Below are 17308 nucleotides of genomic sequence, written 5' to 3' on the forward strand. Positions count from 1 at the left end.
ATGTCTTTAACTATGCTTTAAATAACAAAAATATTTGGGAAGTAGCTCCTGAAAAACACAATAAGTCTGGCTAACAGAGGCCCTCAGTTCCCTGAGTTGTGTTCATAATTTTTTCAAGTTGCTGGGATAGCCTGGATTTGGAACCTACCTTCTCCCCCCACTGCATGCGAGCTGCAGACCAGAGTCTGAAAGCAGTCTCCCCTGCATCAAAACTTTTTTCCTCTAAAAGGCTTCTGCAGAGGCTGCCAGCTTTCAAAAGTGCTTAGGAAACAGCTTGAGGGAGCTGGGCAGTCCAGCAGCAGTGAAAAGCAAGGATGACTATGCCAAAATCTTTGAAAGAATACTCTTAGGAGGTGAAAACTTTGAAGGCGGTCTCCCCCCTTTCCATTCAGTTTCTTCCAGAAATTGTGGAAGAAAAAAGAAGAAAGAGAAAGGAGAGAGCGAAGAGAGAAAAAAGATGCAATCTCCAAAGATGAGACGTGGATTTGGTTGTTTCTGTCCCTGTACCTCACCTCCAGAACGACAGCTTAATGTGTGCTGAGTTAGCAGCAGGGGACTTCCATGAGCTCAGTAATAATATACAGTGCTTTTATAGTGCTTGCCATGTTCAGAACATTTTATAAATACCAGGCCAGATTAATCCAAGCTTTAAATCTGCATAAACCTTGGCAGAGGGGTCTGGTGCCCGTGAGATTATGAAGTCTGCCATGCAACTAAATTGTGATGATCAAAAGAAGAGGCTCAAAGAAGGCACAGCAAGAAAGAAGAGTGTGTTATTGGGGAATCATGAAGAGAAAAAAGAAATCTGGGAAGAAGCAAACAAATGGGTGGGCAAGGACAGCAGAGCTCAGTTGCATAACAGATGGCTGCATTCTTAGGGCTGGTGCTGGCAAACTCTGGGAACGGAAGGGCATAAGTTTCTTTTTATCTCTTCTGGAGAACAAAGGATCATGACAATTTTTAAGGTAAAACGTTTTTTCCAGAAAGAGTGACAGGAAAACGAAGGGGGTTTGGTTTATGCACTTAACATTTCTTTTTTATCTTGAGAAGATAGCAGTGAGGCTACTTGGTTACAAGTAAACAAACAGCGGTGTAAATTATACAGACTTCACAAGCAGTAACGAGCCCTACTGAATTGTTCCTTGATTAATATGTTCATCTGACTGGTCCACATAGCAACTATAAGAAGCTTCATTTTTACCGTATCTTCAGAATGTATTTTAAATATTGTATTTTAAATGTATTTAAAATTATGATTTGCCTGCTGTGAGGTAGCTTAATGATAACTGACCTAATTTGCCATATAAATCTCTTGTATAGGGAAGTAATTCATTTCCCTTTGGGAAGACGATGCGCTCTCAAACAGCCTTCATCTGCTGCTGCCTCCCCAGACCCTTCAATGCCTAAGTTAAGAGGCAGATAATGAAGCCAGTGCAAGTGAGACCCTTTTATCTGATCTCAGCATGTTCTCCCTATTTCTCCCACCCTGTGAGCATGCCATTGACACTAACAATAAAGAAGATGAGGGAGCAGCAAACACAGTAAAAACCCAAACAAGTAGAATGCCGAGACAAAGAACAATTATACAGCTAACCACTGCCAGAGGAAGCACATGGAAGAGCTCAGCAGATTGTCTGTACATCAGTCCAGAGGTCCAATCTTTCTGCTGGATGTATTTATAGCTGCTATTCTGCATCGCATTCACAATGTCACCACGCGGCTTAATAGACCTTCTCTCTGCCTCACACACTGCAATTATATTTGGAACAAAACTGTGTCTGGATTTGCTAGCTATGGAAGAGCCTCCAAATTGGAAACAAAGCACTTGAGAAACCATCTCTCACCTCCCTGTTGCTACATTTGAAAATTAATTCAGAACACTGTAAGGGATTGGCTGCAGCAGCACAGGCTCCTGAGATGCCCCTAACTTCCTAATATTGTTGGTCTTTCCTTAGACACAGATGGGATTTATTCACAGAACACTGCAGCCTGAATGTACACCCTTCTCCACATTTTGTCTTCATAGTTCAGTGTAATTCTTAATTTTGGAAAAGCACATAGCCTTAGAGAGCTAAAAATCTCAGCCTAGGATCAAGTTTTCAGACATGCATCCTTGCTGTCCTTGCAGTACAGCTGAGCAGCACCCTGCAGTAAATTTTCGGTTACACGCTGAGGATGTTAAGTATTAGAAGACACATTTCTGCAGAACCACAGAAAACACGTCTTACTTGCATAATCTATTAGCAACGGTTACAGGCGCTTATGTCTCCTTGCACAGTTGTACTTACAAATCTGACTTTTCTCTCCAGATTTTGTTGTTGTTGTTACAAACACCAGACTTCAAGCACTGTCTTTCCTAACCGTGTGGTTATAAAATTTCCTTTTGTCCACTGCTATTTAAGCCCTTCCTACCTGATGTAGATGACCTTCAGCCATCTGCCCTGACTGCTATGATTCAAGGTTGCCACATATCTGACGGGCTTTGTCTTGCTGCTCTGGAAACAGCCAAGGCAAGCCCTGGGGTTGGGACTTCCACCAGCCTGATTATCCACTTTGGTACCAGCAGACCTTACACACATGCTCAACCATCAGTAAGAGCACTGAACTACCTTCAGTTCCCTCCTGACTAGCTCAGACCTCTAAGGTCTGGTCAAAGCAACATCCTCTCCTAATTTCCTTAGCAAGCTTAATGCGTTGCCAGGCCCTACAGTTCACTTCCATAGAGGAGAGATGGTGGTGATCAAACTGCTACCTACGACTTTTTTTTTTTAATTTAGAAGAAAAGGATTAAAAGAAAGCCTTATAACAATGTAAAAGGCTATATACTAGTCTGTTGTTAAGGTGTTGGGTTTTGTTTTTCATTAAGATCACTAGATCTGAGGAAGGACCTAATTTTTTTTAGCCTCCTTCCTGCTGAACACATCAAACACATCACCCTGAATCAGCCTGTCCCTCCTGACTTCTGGCAAGTCCTTTTTTTTTTTTTTTAAAAAAATCCTGAGAAGCCAGCCAGCGTTTGCTTCATCTCCAAGCCCCTTACTCCGGCAAATAAAAATTTAAAAAAAAAATCCACAATTCAGGTCCCTCAAAACTATTTATTTATTCTTCCTCCTGTCTTCCTAGTGCATGACTGTGACTGAGGCCAGATATCATGAGAAATTGTGTGGCTTTCTTGTTTGCTTACCAGAAGCAGCAAACATTAGAACAACGTGTAGATACACGGAGATCTGATAACCCAGCCATGTATTACTTCACCTGCCACCTCCAGGTTATTTGCAGCAGCCACACAGTTCATTCTGGTCAGCATTGTTACAACAGTACGTCAACACTACCTGGAGCATCACACTCCAAGTCTGCTATAAAGGAAAATACTGAATTAGATCTTTCTCTGTTACTCTGGTGTCCCTCTGCCTGCTTTAACTTTGAACTGAATGCATATATTTCTACCTTCTATTTACCATTTATTAAAATGAATCTTTTAGGAATTTGTATGTAGTTCAGGGCTAATTTTAGCTTGATCAGAAAGTGCTCTGGGGATGTGTGCACGGAAGGTGCTCTAGAAGTGTACTACATTGCATCGTATCCAAATCAAATACAACATAGTTAAAAATCAACTATTGTAGCAAAAAACAGTGCAGGGACAGGATAGCACAGAGTCTGTGCTAGAAGAAAATGGCTAAATAATTGTGGTCTCTGTACTTTTACAGTTTAAGATAAGGGCTTTCAAGTGCAACTCAAATCTGATACTTTGAGATAGGAGCTGATCACATGCAAAAATCACAAAGGGATTTATAAGCAGTGGATAACTGAGCTCCAGCCATACAGAAAAGCATTAGTAGACCTAGACTACAGAACACTCAATAGCTGTGGGTAGGAGAGTATTCTCTTTTCTCCCTGCCCTGTTGGTAATAATGCAAGGGACACGATGAGGGCAACACACTAGGTGAATCAATACTCAGAACCACTGAGAAAAATCATATTTTCCATAGAATGAAGAAGTAATGGCACTCTGAGGTCAGAGTTAGGCAGTCAGGTGTACATGGATAATTGCAAGCATTGCAGTTCCTATATGCAGTCTTCACAAACACATTGATTCACCACAGAATGCCTCCAAAAGAAAAAGAATTCTTAAGATTTTTCAATGTTCTCCCATGAGAGCAGGGTAGTTTTTTTTTTTTTTCCTCCAATCTATTGTTCCACTGTTACATCCTTATTTTTATTTTCAACAATTTTCATTGAATCATATAATTCTTTTCTGATACAGCTCACATTTTAGAGATACTTCCTAATTGATCTAACCCATCTATTCTACCTAAGAACTCCTTTGCCTGTTTTTTCAAAAAAAGAAAAAAAACAAATCAAAAAACCTAGGATGCATGTAAAATGTAACATCATTAACAATTCTTTAATATATACAAGCAAATCTGGCAACTTTAAACCATGTTACTTCTTTGAAACATGCCACAGACTGTCTTTTCCTCTTTCTACTTAGTGAATCTTCATAGGGTTTTTAATACTCTTTCTACTTTTGCCATGATCAAAGGAATTGCTCTCCGTTTGCTTGTTCCTCTGATAAGTGATAAAAGATGTCAGTGAGACTAATGAGAACTGCCTCCAGCTTCCTTCATAAAGCCCTGTAGAAAAGAAATCACAATGCATCGTCAGACCTGCTAGTCTTTTAGGAAATAAAGTGTGGAAAAATACTAGGCACAAAGACAACAGGGGGATGGGAGTCAGGGAAGAGGGGAAAAAACCTTTTACAGAAGAAACAAAACAGGATGATGATGAGTAAGTAGAATTATTACTCCCACAAATAACCTGTATTGGGGTAAATCCTGAAACAACTGTATCCTTAAATTGCATGTGAAAACGCAGAGCTTCAGTGCTTTGTGAAATACTATTTGCTTTCTCCCCTGTTCCCCATGTCACATATGCTGAAAAGATAATGGCTGTTAAAATCAGAATCCAAACCCAGATTAGGCCTTTACCCTTCAATGCTGAATGACAGCTTACATTACTTTTTCCAGGCTCTGCCAGAACAAAACTCTCTTCAGCTTCAAAGTGAATTTTGCTTGCTAGAGCAAAGACCCTCAATTCCAGTGAGGCCTGAGGAAGGTTAGCACATCCTCAGGCCCTAAAACTACGGATATGTTTCCATTTCCTCACACTGAAAGCAACTGGAATAAACCCAATGTATCAAGTGCAGTACGTGTGTGTCAAAACCATTCCCAAACAAGAGGCAGGATTTTAATTCATGCCATGAAGAGCTGTTCAACCTGGGTGAATTTCTCTGCCAGTTGCTGTTTCTAGTTTGCTTCTGCAGATTTGCAGACCAGTATCTCATCAGTGGGGGCTGCTCATGCGTGTTTCCTCCAACCCAGATAATGGTCAAGTGCAAATAGTTCGGTATCTTGCTGAGGTAGAACAGGCAGTCTCAGTTCATTGAATTAAGCAGCAAAACCAAACAGTTGTGCAAACTCAAAAATATGCTCATTCCTTGCATAGCCTTCTCCCAACAGTATCACACACACATCTTTCACCACCTCCTCCACGACAGGCCTCTAGAGAACGTGCTCTTCTTTTTCAGGCTGACGTGGACATGCCAAAAGGCAGTAGAACTGTGATTTTTCACATGGATAACCTGTGCTATCACATATGCTTAATCGATTGTGTATTAAACCCTGTTGAGCTAGACCTGTGGGTTGAGTTTTATTTCAGTTCTCTGAAGGCTCAGAACAACGCAGCCTGATAGAGAATCACAACCTTTAAGTCAGCAAGCAGAAAACTGACTTATTTTTGCTTTGTTTTACATTGATACTTCAGTTATTTTCCTAAAGAGAAGATGACTATCTCAGGCTGGTACCTATTAAAATATGGTAATTTATGAGCAACTATAGCCATCTTCTGTCTGCATATGTAGTTTTCCAAGGATAAGCATTTATTAAAGCAATCATAGAATGTAAAAAAAACTGCAGAAACGTGTATCGGTAGTTAGAATAAATACAAATTACTGTAGGTGTTCTCAAGGGGAAAACGTAAAGTTATCCAAATGCATTTGACATTTAAAACTAATTATTTTAATCAGTAAAGAAATGCTTATTAAAGCATCTCACAATGGTTTCTGGCTATCATGTCATTCAAGGTTTTAAAACTACTAGGTCTTATCTTACACCTCATTTTTAACCAGAGGTGATAGAAGAAAAGCAGGCAATCTGCTTTTTTTTAGTGCTCTGAGTGCCAGATATGACAAAATGGATATATTTTATTCTAAAGAAAAAATCTTGTCTTTTAGGAAATTAACTGAAGGATACACAGTAAAGACAAACATCTCCAGATTTTCTTTATGTTGACTTTAGTCACCAAACAAAATTAAGAGAATAAATGGAAACTATAGAACTATTTTCTCTGCACCATTAACAAAGAGTGATTCACTGGTCCGATGTGAAAACTGACAGCAAACCACATTTTTTGATTTTTTTCTTTAAACATTGAATGATTAAATACATCAGAATAAATTGGACTTAATATAGGTTTAAAACTTAATTTTAAATGGTCTTACTCAAGAAAGATTTTTTTAAGCCTAAATTAAAAATCCAATTTATTTTTAAGTCATTGATTTTTATCCATCCTGCTGTTCCTCTTCATTAAGGGAAGAATGACTCTGATGCCTCAACAGAACAGAAACTCTGATCTTTCTCCTGGGGCTCCGTTTCTTCCTTTATAGTAATATTAAATATGAAGGGCCTACAGAATCTTAAATAAGAAAAAGAGATGTGTTTCTAGGCTGGATAGGGGAGGGATTAAACCAGGGATGTAGCCTAGGGGAGGGTTGAGATGCATAAACAGAGACACCCCAGGGAAGCTTCTGTTGCCATTACCTTCACTGGGCTGAACCAAATTAGCATCCGGTTAACACCAGCCTTGAATTTGGTCCATACCTAGAAGTCACACTCACACATGATCTTAATGCTGTGTTCCTCTTGTAAAATAGTACAATTTTTGTTAACTTAAATATATCTACAATGTGTTTTTGATTCTATACAGATTACTGTTATCTGAGAAAGAGTCAGAATGCACCATCAGAATGAACTGACATTTGAATTAAATTCACTCATGATCATATTCACTGGAAGAATCATTCGTTGGAAGATGCACGGTTTTGTGCTCACTGTTTCAAGCTTACAAATGCTATCCATGCAGCTTTCCTTCACGCAGAATACCTACAATGAAACCAGTGCTTCTTATATTCAAAACAACAATCTTGTGTTTTCCCATGTGAACTGCCCATTTCATGCATTTACTAATGAAACAGTATGGTCTCCAGAGCAGCAGACCACATTTTTGACCCGTTTTTATAAATCTCAAAGTTAAAGATTGGTGAGGACATTTAGCACCTGCCAAGAGAGCTTGAAACTCACAACATAGTTTCAGCAACACAAGCTGATTCAACCAACCAGTCCTGCTCCAGAACAAAATTTCTCAGAGATTCCAAAGGTGACTGCCTTAACATGAGTTAGTGATGACTTTGAGGTCTGTAGCCTCCAGAGACTGAAACTGAAAGGTCTAAACTGCTGAAAACAAAAAGTTCTTCATCAATCTTTAAAATAGTGGGAAAAAAATACAGATTCCCTTTTAGGGCCACCTCAGGAAGATACAATTTTTCACTTGATATTTAGCTCGATTTGTCAAAACTTTCCAGGGCATATCAAGAGAGCCTTGACATTGATGAAAATATATGTATAATTTTCATACCTACACAGCAAAACTGACTGTCAGAGATACATCGGGGAGGAAAGGAACTGCAAACTGAGAAAGGAAATTGCAATAGGAATAGTGTTCTTCAGAGAATGAAGAGAGGAGGCTACCAAAATGCAGTGCTACCTCAGCACTCAGACAGCTAAGTGCTTTCTGATGCCCACATTTGTGTTTGCCCCCCAACTTACATCTCCTCCATATTTCAACAGCTCCATTAGCTGCAGGCTGCAATATTCAGAAATACATGCGTTTTTGTTTGTTTGTTTTAAAACAACCTTCATTTCTGAAAAAAAAGAAAAAACAAAACCTTCAATATCTGTTAGCTAAGATCACTGCTTTATTCTGTGCTGGCTAGACTGCAGCCTGCATTTTGGTATTCCAGTTCCCATCTATCAGAGCTCTTTCCCAAGCGAGCAGTTTCTCTGTGCAACTACCAAGAGAGCAGCAGTCTCCTGACTACCTCATCCATCCACCTTCCATTTGGTGGAAGCATATGAGAAACTGAAATAGAACTTTTTTTTAAAAGGAGCTTATGCAAAAATAGATGAAAGAAGAAATGAAAGAAGGAGAGGATAAAGACAAGAGAAAAGAAAAGTAGTGAAACAAATCTAGAGCAGTTTAAAATCATGAGGGAAGAGAGGGGGGATTTAGAAGAGTAAAAAATGCTGACATAGGATTGAAATTTATCAAATGAAGTACAAAAGGAAAAAAAGAAAAATAAGAGGGCCGTTATAGAAATAACCAAAATAAACAAGTTGGGAAAAATAAGAAAATAAAGGAGGATAATATCTTAAGATCCACACATCTCAGTTATTCTAGAATGCCAGACGGAAACCTGGAATGGCTTTCTCAAAATTGCACCGTGAACAAAAGAGGTTATGTTGATCTTTACTCATTTTTAGCCAGAAAATTCTTTTCATTTTACTTTTCTTAAAAAAAAAAAAAAAAAAAAAAGACTGCAAATTTCCCACTTCCCACAAGCTGCAAGGATTTTCTACTTGAAAATGAAATTAAAAGTGTACTGTGGGTCCACATCCAAATATTTTAGACAGCTGTAAGAACACCACTGAATTTTCTCTGTCAAAAGAAAACAAAATTTCACAGGTTTGCTCAGAAGTTGTTCAAAGTTTATAGGGAGAGAAAGGTGTTTCTGTTATCTTCACATGGGCAATCTAAAAGCAGCTGAATGGCCACATTTGAAGTCTGGCAGAAATTAGATCCTACATGTCTGTACCATCTGCCTAGCACATTTTTGTTATCCTTCATTCAGGTAACAGCTCCTTCCTTCAGTAATTTCCATGCAGACCATTCTAAAAAGCTATTCCAGAAACTACATTAAACAAAGAAACATGTTGAGGAATTGCTGCAGTGACATCTATTAGTGTTTTTCCAGGGGAATCAGTTGGTTTGAATTTTGCAGTATTACTTCTGGGAAACATCTAGGTCAAAGCATCTCTTTATACTTGACCATTTATTCTGGCATTTCTTTCACTTAATAGGCTTTTCAGTATGCATAAAATACTAGGGATTTACCTGTGTTGTTTTCGGGATATAGACACAAGGAATGCATGGAAATAAAAATAACAGTGAGGGCTTGTAGCAAGAATGCCATAGAAATGTTCAGTCTTGTGATAAGTTCCATTTCAGGGCTGTTAGCCAGACCTCTTGTAATAAATTTAGGCTTTCATAAACAGGAAACCTCAGGAAAATTCATTTGAATGAACTGAAGTTGTGAGTTAGTGTTCCCAAGTGCCTTGACACAGACACGCACTTAAGGGTTTAACATGCCACTGTGCAGTACAGTTTGGGGATGTCCGGAATATGGCTGAGAGATACCACAACTTCTGAAGTCACCATTTTTAACAACATAATTCAAATTGAATGACTTGCACTGTTCTTAGCATTTTCAACAGTTCAGTTTCACTTTAGTTTTGCTCATTTCTAAATATTTCTATGAAGACTTGTCCTTGAGAGACCCAAAGTAATGAAGTGATAGTTTTGCTTAGTGCTGCATGGCATTAAGGAGTAAGGCTCAATTACTGTAAAAATCAAGAATTCAAGATGTGGAAGGTGGAATCCTTATCCTTTCTCTCCCCAAAATGAAGACCAGAGAAAATATCATCTGGTTTACAGCTGCATTGCAGGCACACAGATATACATCACAACTGCCACCATGGACACATGATATTTCAGGACAACATCAGTTGTATCTGTTTGTGGATCCACTGAATTTATATAAGGTTTCCTTTTCTATTCAGCCTCTACAGCTTGCCAATTTTGAATGCTATTCTAGAAACCTGAATACTAGAACTGCATGCTACCATCCTGTACAACCCCCACAGCATTCTTTCATTTCCCCACTGGACTACTTATATCACACATTCAGTTGCTTCCCTACTGTGCTACCCAATCCCCCTCCATAGTGCTTGTGTTCACAATATCACTCTTAATCATCAGGCACAGATCCCTGTTACTTGACTGAAAACTTTGCATTTGGTTATATCACAGACTATTCCGTTCTGGTGCCAATCCTACTTTGCAGTTCAAGTCACCTGGAAGGACAGGTTTGCTCTCGGTTGGCATTCTACCATCGGCAGTGTTGTAGCAGCAATGCTACTGTGAGAAATGCTGATTAATGCCAGGCTTCAGATGGATGTACAACATTCCTGCAAATACTGTTATTTGATGAAGAACACTTTTTGATAGCTATTGTAAGACAAATCAGTTCAGTTATTACTTAGTGTTTGCCATACCAACAAATTATAATGTTCTTATGTAATAGTCACAAGATTTACAAAAGCCTCAATATAGTCTTTACTTGGTTAATTAACCAAACTTCATTTGCTCAAAGACTAAATTTAGGCTTGTTTGAAAAGACTGGTTTTCCACATTGATTGGCACTGGTGTTACTCTTACCATTACTATTACTTTGTTAAAGAAATATTTGCCTATCAATTTTAGCAGCTTGACACAATCACTAAAAACATAAGAATTAGTTACATCAGTAATTTTTCAGGTCATGTGGGAGCCTGGTCACTTCTTAAAAGTAGTAAGAATCTTGGTAAAAATGAGAATTTATAACCACCAGAACCTCTCATCAACTTATAAACCACAATGTCTTGACAGAGTGCAACTGAATCCAAAAGAAAACCCAGAAGGAATTATTTTATTTATACAGTCTATTCCCAGCCATCTAAGCAGCCCCCATTTCTATCTTCAGTTTGCTGAGAAAGTATGGTGACTCAAACCATGCATTACATGAAGTAATTACATAACAGCATTATTGAAGTAATTACACAAAGTATTATTAAATTAAAAACTTACTTGCCTTTACTAAGATTTATTTTTATGTGAAAAACACCCATCCTGGACCAGATTCAATCTTTACATAAACAGGCGTATTTACATTCCCTTCACTAGATTACATTTGAATAGACATTTTCATTCACTTCACTGGATTTCTATGCAAGTATAAGCAGGTACAGGAGGCAGGCTACAGTATTTTTTTTTTTTTTTCAAATATAATTTTGAAGATGTTAAGGACTGGAATTAAAATAATCATTACAGAATAAAAAGATTTTGGACTGTGCTGCAGAAACTACAGTTATGAAGCGTGGAGGCCTCAAAGATATTGAGGTCAACATTTCGTTTTCTTCTGGGGCATGCAGCTACAACCACCTGCCTCTCACATAATGCACATGGACAGAGTTCGCTAAAATGGGGTACTATCAGCTCAAGTCCAGGAGATTGTAATCTGCTACTTTTTTTGGGTACATGGACATTTAAGATTCAGTATCTTTTTCTTATCCATAGTACTTATAATCTCATATGAAAAAAGTCCTTCCCTAAAACTTTTTAAGAGCTGTTCTTAACTGAAGTGCCACTTGGTTGTGCTTGGTGCACAGCAAAATTTCTACTAATTCCAACAGTGAGGACAGTTCTCAGCAAGCTTTTTGTAGGGAAGGTTTTTCTTCCATTTAGTGAAACACCTGTGAGAACCAGCATTTTCTTCTCACTCTCCATCATCCTTACAGCAAGGCAAAGGGAATTTTAGCCTTCAGAACACAGATTTACTGTGCAGAAGCTCTAGAGAAGAGAAAGACATGAAGAACAGCAAGGCTGGTGTACTAAAATTGTTTCTTGTCCATCTACACCATAGACACCAATTCCATAAGAAAAATTAATTCCCTGCATCTGGCAAAGGAAGGTGCTCTCTGAGCAATTTGGAGCAAGAAGGCCATTATAGCTTTAAGCTTATTATATAAAACTTATTTTTAAAATTTATAAGTAAACATAATATGCTCTGAGAAGAGAGCAAATTATTAAGTATTGGGAACAGATGGGTAAATGTCAGACCATGGCTACTTGTATTTCCTGCATTTTACAGCTGGTTTGCAAGTATGAAGCATGCAAAGCTTTAAGTCACTCAGGTCAAATGATCACAGTGAACCAAATTCTGGGCCCTTTATTTGCATATTTATTCTGTATTTAATTCAAATGGTGTTTTATATGAAAGCTACACCTTCTTGTTCAACGTGCCTTCACTTAGGACTGATTAAGACCTCTTTAAGATAGTCCTGGAACTAAATGAAGTTTCCTGCCTCCTCCAAAGCCTTTGTCTTCTCCTGCACGTCAAGGAGAGAAGGACTCCCATAGCATTCATAGCACAACCAAAAATCCCTGACCTTTCCCTACAGAAACTGATGGTTACAGCAGGTCCCTTCCTCTTTCCCTTCAATCTTTGATGTACCTTAGTCTCTTCAACATTTTCAGCCTCAGAAAATATGAAAGGCATCTTTATTTCTTTGGATTAAAAACAACAACAAAACCTATTTTGTTCTAGGAGCATTTTCTCCTTGTTTACGCTGTTGCAAACAGAAAACAGACCCTGCTTAAAAAACACCCCACATATCACTCCCCAAGAGCGAACTGCTGGTGTCATTACTTTTAAAACAAAAAAAGAGTTGCTAGATGCAGCCAAACACTATGAGAGCGTTCTTTTTAACCTGAAACTCTGCCTGTGGGCCATATCATCCTAAAAACCCTTTGATACAAGATAGGAACTAATGCTAGGGGCGGATCCAGAACTGCATGCAGGTACCTGCTGATTTGCCAACTCGTGGGTTTTAAAAGTCTCCTAACCTGCTCCTGGCACCTCTTGTCAGTCACTGACAGGAAGATCTGCCTCTGTGAAGGGCGATTTGCACAGCGGGGGGCGTGCAAAGCAGCTGCCGCAGGTACTGTAAAGAAAATATAAGAAGCAAATGATATAAAAAATGAAATGGAAAAAAGGAACTGGAGAGGGAGGGGAGGAATTTGCTCTTATGAAAAATGGGGCATGGAGCAAAGGGGCAGAAGAGGAGGAAGACATGAAAATGTCATAAAAATTTTAGAGCACAATGGATATATCTGGTAAGAGATATTAAATGCCATACAGCAAAAGAGGAATACTATGTTCATTGCACACAGAAGGCCATGATGGGCATCCTACTTGGTGTTCAGGCCAGGGACTCCTGTGCTCTCAGTAAAGGGCAGAGCTCAAGCCAGAGCACACTGTACTTTAAGTTCTGGTGGACTATGGTTTATCACCTGCTGCTTCTGGCATGATGGCAGCATCCTGTGCTCCACAGCCTTGTCATCTCACCGTGCTCTGGAGGACATTTCTATGGCAAGCTGAGGCACCATTTGCGTATCTGCTCTATTCTTCCCAGAGGTAGGGTGGAATCATTTAAAGGTACAAAAGGTACAAAGATTCAGTCTTGGCATTTACAGTTTGAAAATCCAAAATTCTGGCCCAGGACAGAACACCTGCTTCAGGCACACGCAAAAGAGAATTTTTCAGTTTTAACTAGAAAGTTAAGTAAAAAACAAATTGCAAAGAACTAGAGGAAAAATTAGTTCATACAAACTCAGCATTTTAAATATAAATAAGAAACCCTACACTTTTTCTTTAATCTCTCTATTCCCAATTGTCTCCAGCAACATGCACTAACATTTTAAACTTAAGAACATATAATTTCACACAAATGCAATTGTGTTTCAGCTCTTTAAACAATCCTCCTAAATCATTACCATTAAAAGCCCCAAATCAGCTGGAAAAGACACTTCATAGCAATACAGAATGAATATTGTCCAACTCGTTCAAATTAGTCATAACTATAATTAAGAGCATACACAGGAGTGGCCATGGGAAAAAAACAGACCTTTGAAAAGTATTTTTGGAAGTAAAATTACAAATTAATCCCTACTGATAATAGAATAATGCTTCAAGTTTGTAGGTAATACTACAGATCTTTTAAACCATGAAAAACAAACCCCAGAAGCTAAGTGAAAAAATTAATAAGCTACAAGTGAAGCTCAATATTTTTCTAGGTGGTGGAAATAAAATTTCACTGATATAACATTAACATCATCAATATTTTTTTTATCAAATTCTGAGTAGAACTACATCTGAGAGTCTTAGGACACCTGTAATATTTTATCTTTAAGCTCAGGGCCATAATTCTTGCTGTCACACAAGACAGTATTTCCTTTTAGTATGGGAAATGATTGTATCTTGGCTGACAGCTTTGACCACAAGTACAATGACAAACCACACACTTGTATGCTGCAAGAATGCAATCAGAAATAGAATATTCACCTGTTTGCACATACTTTGCAGTAAATAAGTGACTGTAGGATACACAGAAATTGTGATAAGGGCCATGCTGAATGACTGAATAATCTGTTAGTAAGGGAAAGGGTGCTGGAGCTGAAATAGTTCCTTAAAGTCAGGTTGATTGCTGAATTCTATGAAGTGCCTTAAACTTAAGCATTCAAAATTGACTAAAAAGGAAGCAAGAAATAAACCAGAGATGGAATACAATCTGTCACTTTTTTTTTTTTTGTATGTGATGACAAATCACAATAGTGATAGGAAAATTAGCACCCTAGGAGAGAGAAAAATGGACCATGAAGTCAGCATCTCCTCCTTCCCCCACCAAAGTGCGGGGTTATTCTAAAGCAGGAATTTCAGTGCTGCCAGATACATGTTTTCATTAGGAGCAAGAGAGCACGGCTGCACGCATTTCAAACCCACTCAGACTTGTGGGTTTAAAAATGTGCCCCTGTAAGCAAGCCTTCTGCATTCCATAGAGAAGCAGGACTCTCACATTTCCAGCACCACTAGAGGTTGGAACTGACCTGGTAAGTCTATTTATTGTCATAGCTATGTACCAGAAGGTACGTGGCAATTCCCTGAGCCAGCATTGTTTGGCACCTCACAGCAGTGTGAAACAACAGCTCAGGAACAAAATATGCTAAGTTATCAAAAAAAAAAAAAAAAAAAAAAAAACAAAAAAAAAAAACACAAGGCTGATACTGAAAGCCTCCACAAGAAGAACCTTGTCTTTGTGAAACTGAGGGAGAGAATATCTGAAACACATTTACACCCCTTCACTGATCAGTTCTTTACCCAGGTCCCAAATTAACATGTATGTAAGTGGTACAACAAAGTGATGTGGCTTGTACCACAAGACTAGAATAATACTTGCTGCAGAACAGTACTCACAGATTTCCTTTGTTGGGGAAAACACATTCTGCAGGAGCAGACCTTCTCACACAAGGATTCAGCAAAAGAAAGAAAAAAAGATGTTGACCTCTTTTCAAGCCAGATCTTCAGCTGCTGCACATTGACATAGAGCCACTGATTAAATTGTTTGCAGCTCTTTCTTTGAATGAACAAAAGAAACGTTTGATGAGATTCAGGTGAGCCACCAGAACAGCACTTGCTAGCCCACAAGGTCAATTAATATTTTAATTTTTAGAAAGCAGTGTTGTTTTTTTTTTGTTGTTTGTTTGTTTTTGTGGTTTTTTTTTTTTTCTGAACTAAGAGAAAGAAAGGTCAACACAAGCCTGTTAAATTGTTGTTAATCTTTAGAATCAGACAGCAACTACAAACAGTATTATTATTCCTCCATTTCTTAACTCAACAATTATGAGATATTAGAAAGTGTCTGCGCTTAGCAAAATTATAGAAATCCTATTTATCATCTTTGTGTTTCACATAAAGTTTATCTTTGGACAGAAATGTTGTGCTGACTTTTGAGCTCTGGAAAGCTGTCTTCAGAGACAGCAATTTTCACCCCAATGTCTATGTGACTTGGAGAAGATTTTCCAGATAATATGAAGCCATTTTTCTTCTATTTTGATAATTATATTAATTCCCCTGTTCATACTTCATCTATTTTAGAATGGCAGAAGTAAGTAATCATAGTTTACAGTTTCAGTATGAATGATGATTTAGCCCAAATGTCTTTTTCCATAGTTTATCAGCACAGATTATGAAATGCAGACCCCATTATTCTCCAGCTAAACTCACGAATTTTAGTTTTATACTCTACTATATTCTACTACTTGGTTATGAATTAATATTACTGCACGAGCAAGACCAAGGCACATTTCTATAACACTCCTTTTTTTTTTTTTTTTTTTTTTTTAAACTGGCATATCAACTTAAGTTGCTTTTAAGAAAGCAATACCTTCTTAAAAGATATTTTGCATTAGGGTTTCACTACTGGTCAGCATCTTGCTAGATGGTGACATTATGGAGATCATTGTGTCACATTTCGTGCCATCACTAAATTTATGTCTGCTTCCTGTCTTCTTCCAGGCACTTGTATTTAGATTATGTGTCAAATCCTGGCTCTCTTAATCAATGGCAAAATTCCAATCAACTTCAACAGGATCTGGATTTCTCCCTGTGAGCACTGGAATCAAGTCCCCTGATTTCATTCCAGGCTACAAAATGCTTGTAATGCAGTAGTTGTCTGCTAATTAATGAATGTATGACAAAATTGAATGTCTCTGGAACAAGGCTCCTATAGCCTTCGTCCTTAATGCCACCCTTAATGTTTTGGCTAACTGGTACAGTATTTTAACCACTGCTACTTTCAGCTCACCTAACTCAAGTACTTCCCATGGATAGCTCATGAGTTTATTCATGCTTTAAAGTTAACTTTAAGTGATGAAATGCCAGGTCCACACTTTCTATATAGCTTTCTGCTGAATCAATCTAGAATACTGTTGCCACAAATAACTTCTACTATAAATGAATAGAAATCAATAAAATAACAAGAGGAGAAACCTTTGTGTGATAATTTATCATTCAACTGCTACAAGATGTTAAAAAAAAAAAAAAAAAAAAAAAAGTTAAATAGGCCTGAACAGCCACTTGAAAAATAGATCAGCATGAAGGCAGACACAAGGCACAGGGAGGCAGAATAAACACAGGAAGCTACTCGGAGAGGGAAGACCCCCTACCAAGTTTCAATAACCGTGTGCAAGTCCAACTCAAGATTACAAATGGTGTCACAGACTGTGAAGGGCCCAGTTCTTTTGTGTACAAAAATCCATGGCCATGGAGAACCACATTTCTTTCACAGGCCTTTTGAGAAACGTGGCTCCGAGGCATCTCATTTGAACCAAGCAGACAGGAAGCATAAGTTCTGTCTGCTGCCACACTGCATGGAAGAGAGAGATATCATCATTTACGACTCCTGCTCTCATCTTTCTG

General features: G+C 38.2%; 1 long non-coding RNA gene across 6 annotated transcripts in view; it reads right to left on the reverse strand.

Moving 5' to 3' along the window:
- LOC137861930 (uncharacterized) overlaps window positions 1-15431 on the reverse strand; it is a 28815-nt gene extending 13384 nt beyond the window's left edge. For 2 of the 6 annotated variants that reach the window (XR_011099929.1, XR_011099928.1), the window contains exons 1-3: window positions 15305-15431; window positions 13345-13453; window positions 12857-12995 (exon numbers count right to left, since the gene is read on the reverse strand). This is a non-coding gene — a long non-coding RNA (uncharacterized lncRNA). Of the gene's footprint in view, window positions 1-4373; window positions 4635-10556; window positions 11842-12856; window positions 12996-13344; window positions 13454-15304 lie in introns of those variants that run through there. The other 4 variants (XR_011099931.1, XR_011099927.1, XR_011099930.1 and 1 more) reach the window with 4 other exon arrangements.
- Between the last annotated feature and the right edge of the window lie 1877 nt (window positions 15432-17308).

The sequence above is a fragment of the Anas acuta genome, chromosome 10 (genome assembly GCF_963932015.1).
Source record: "Anas acuta chromosome 10, bAnaAcu1.1, whole genome shotgun sequence".
NCBI classification, from domain to species: Eukaryota; Metazoa; Chordata; class Aves; order Anseriformes; family Anatidae; genus Anas; species Anas acuta.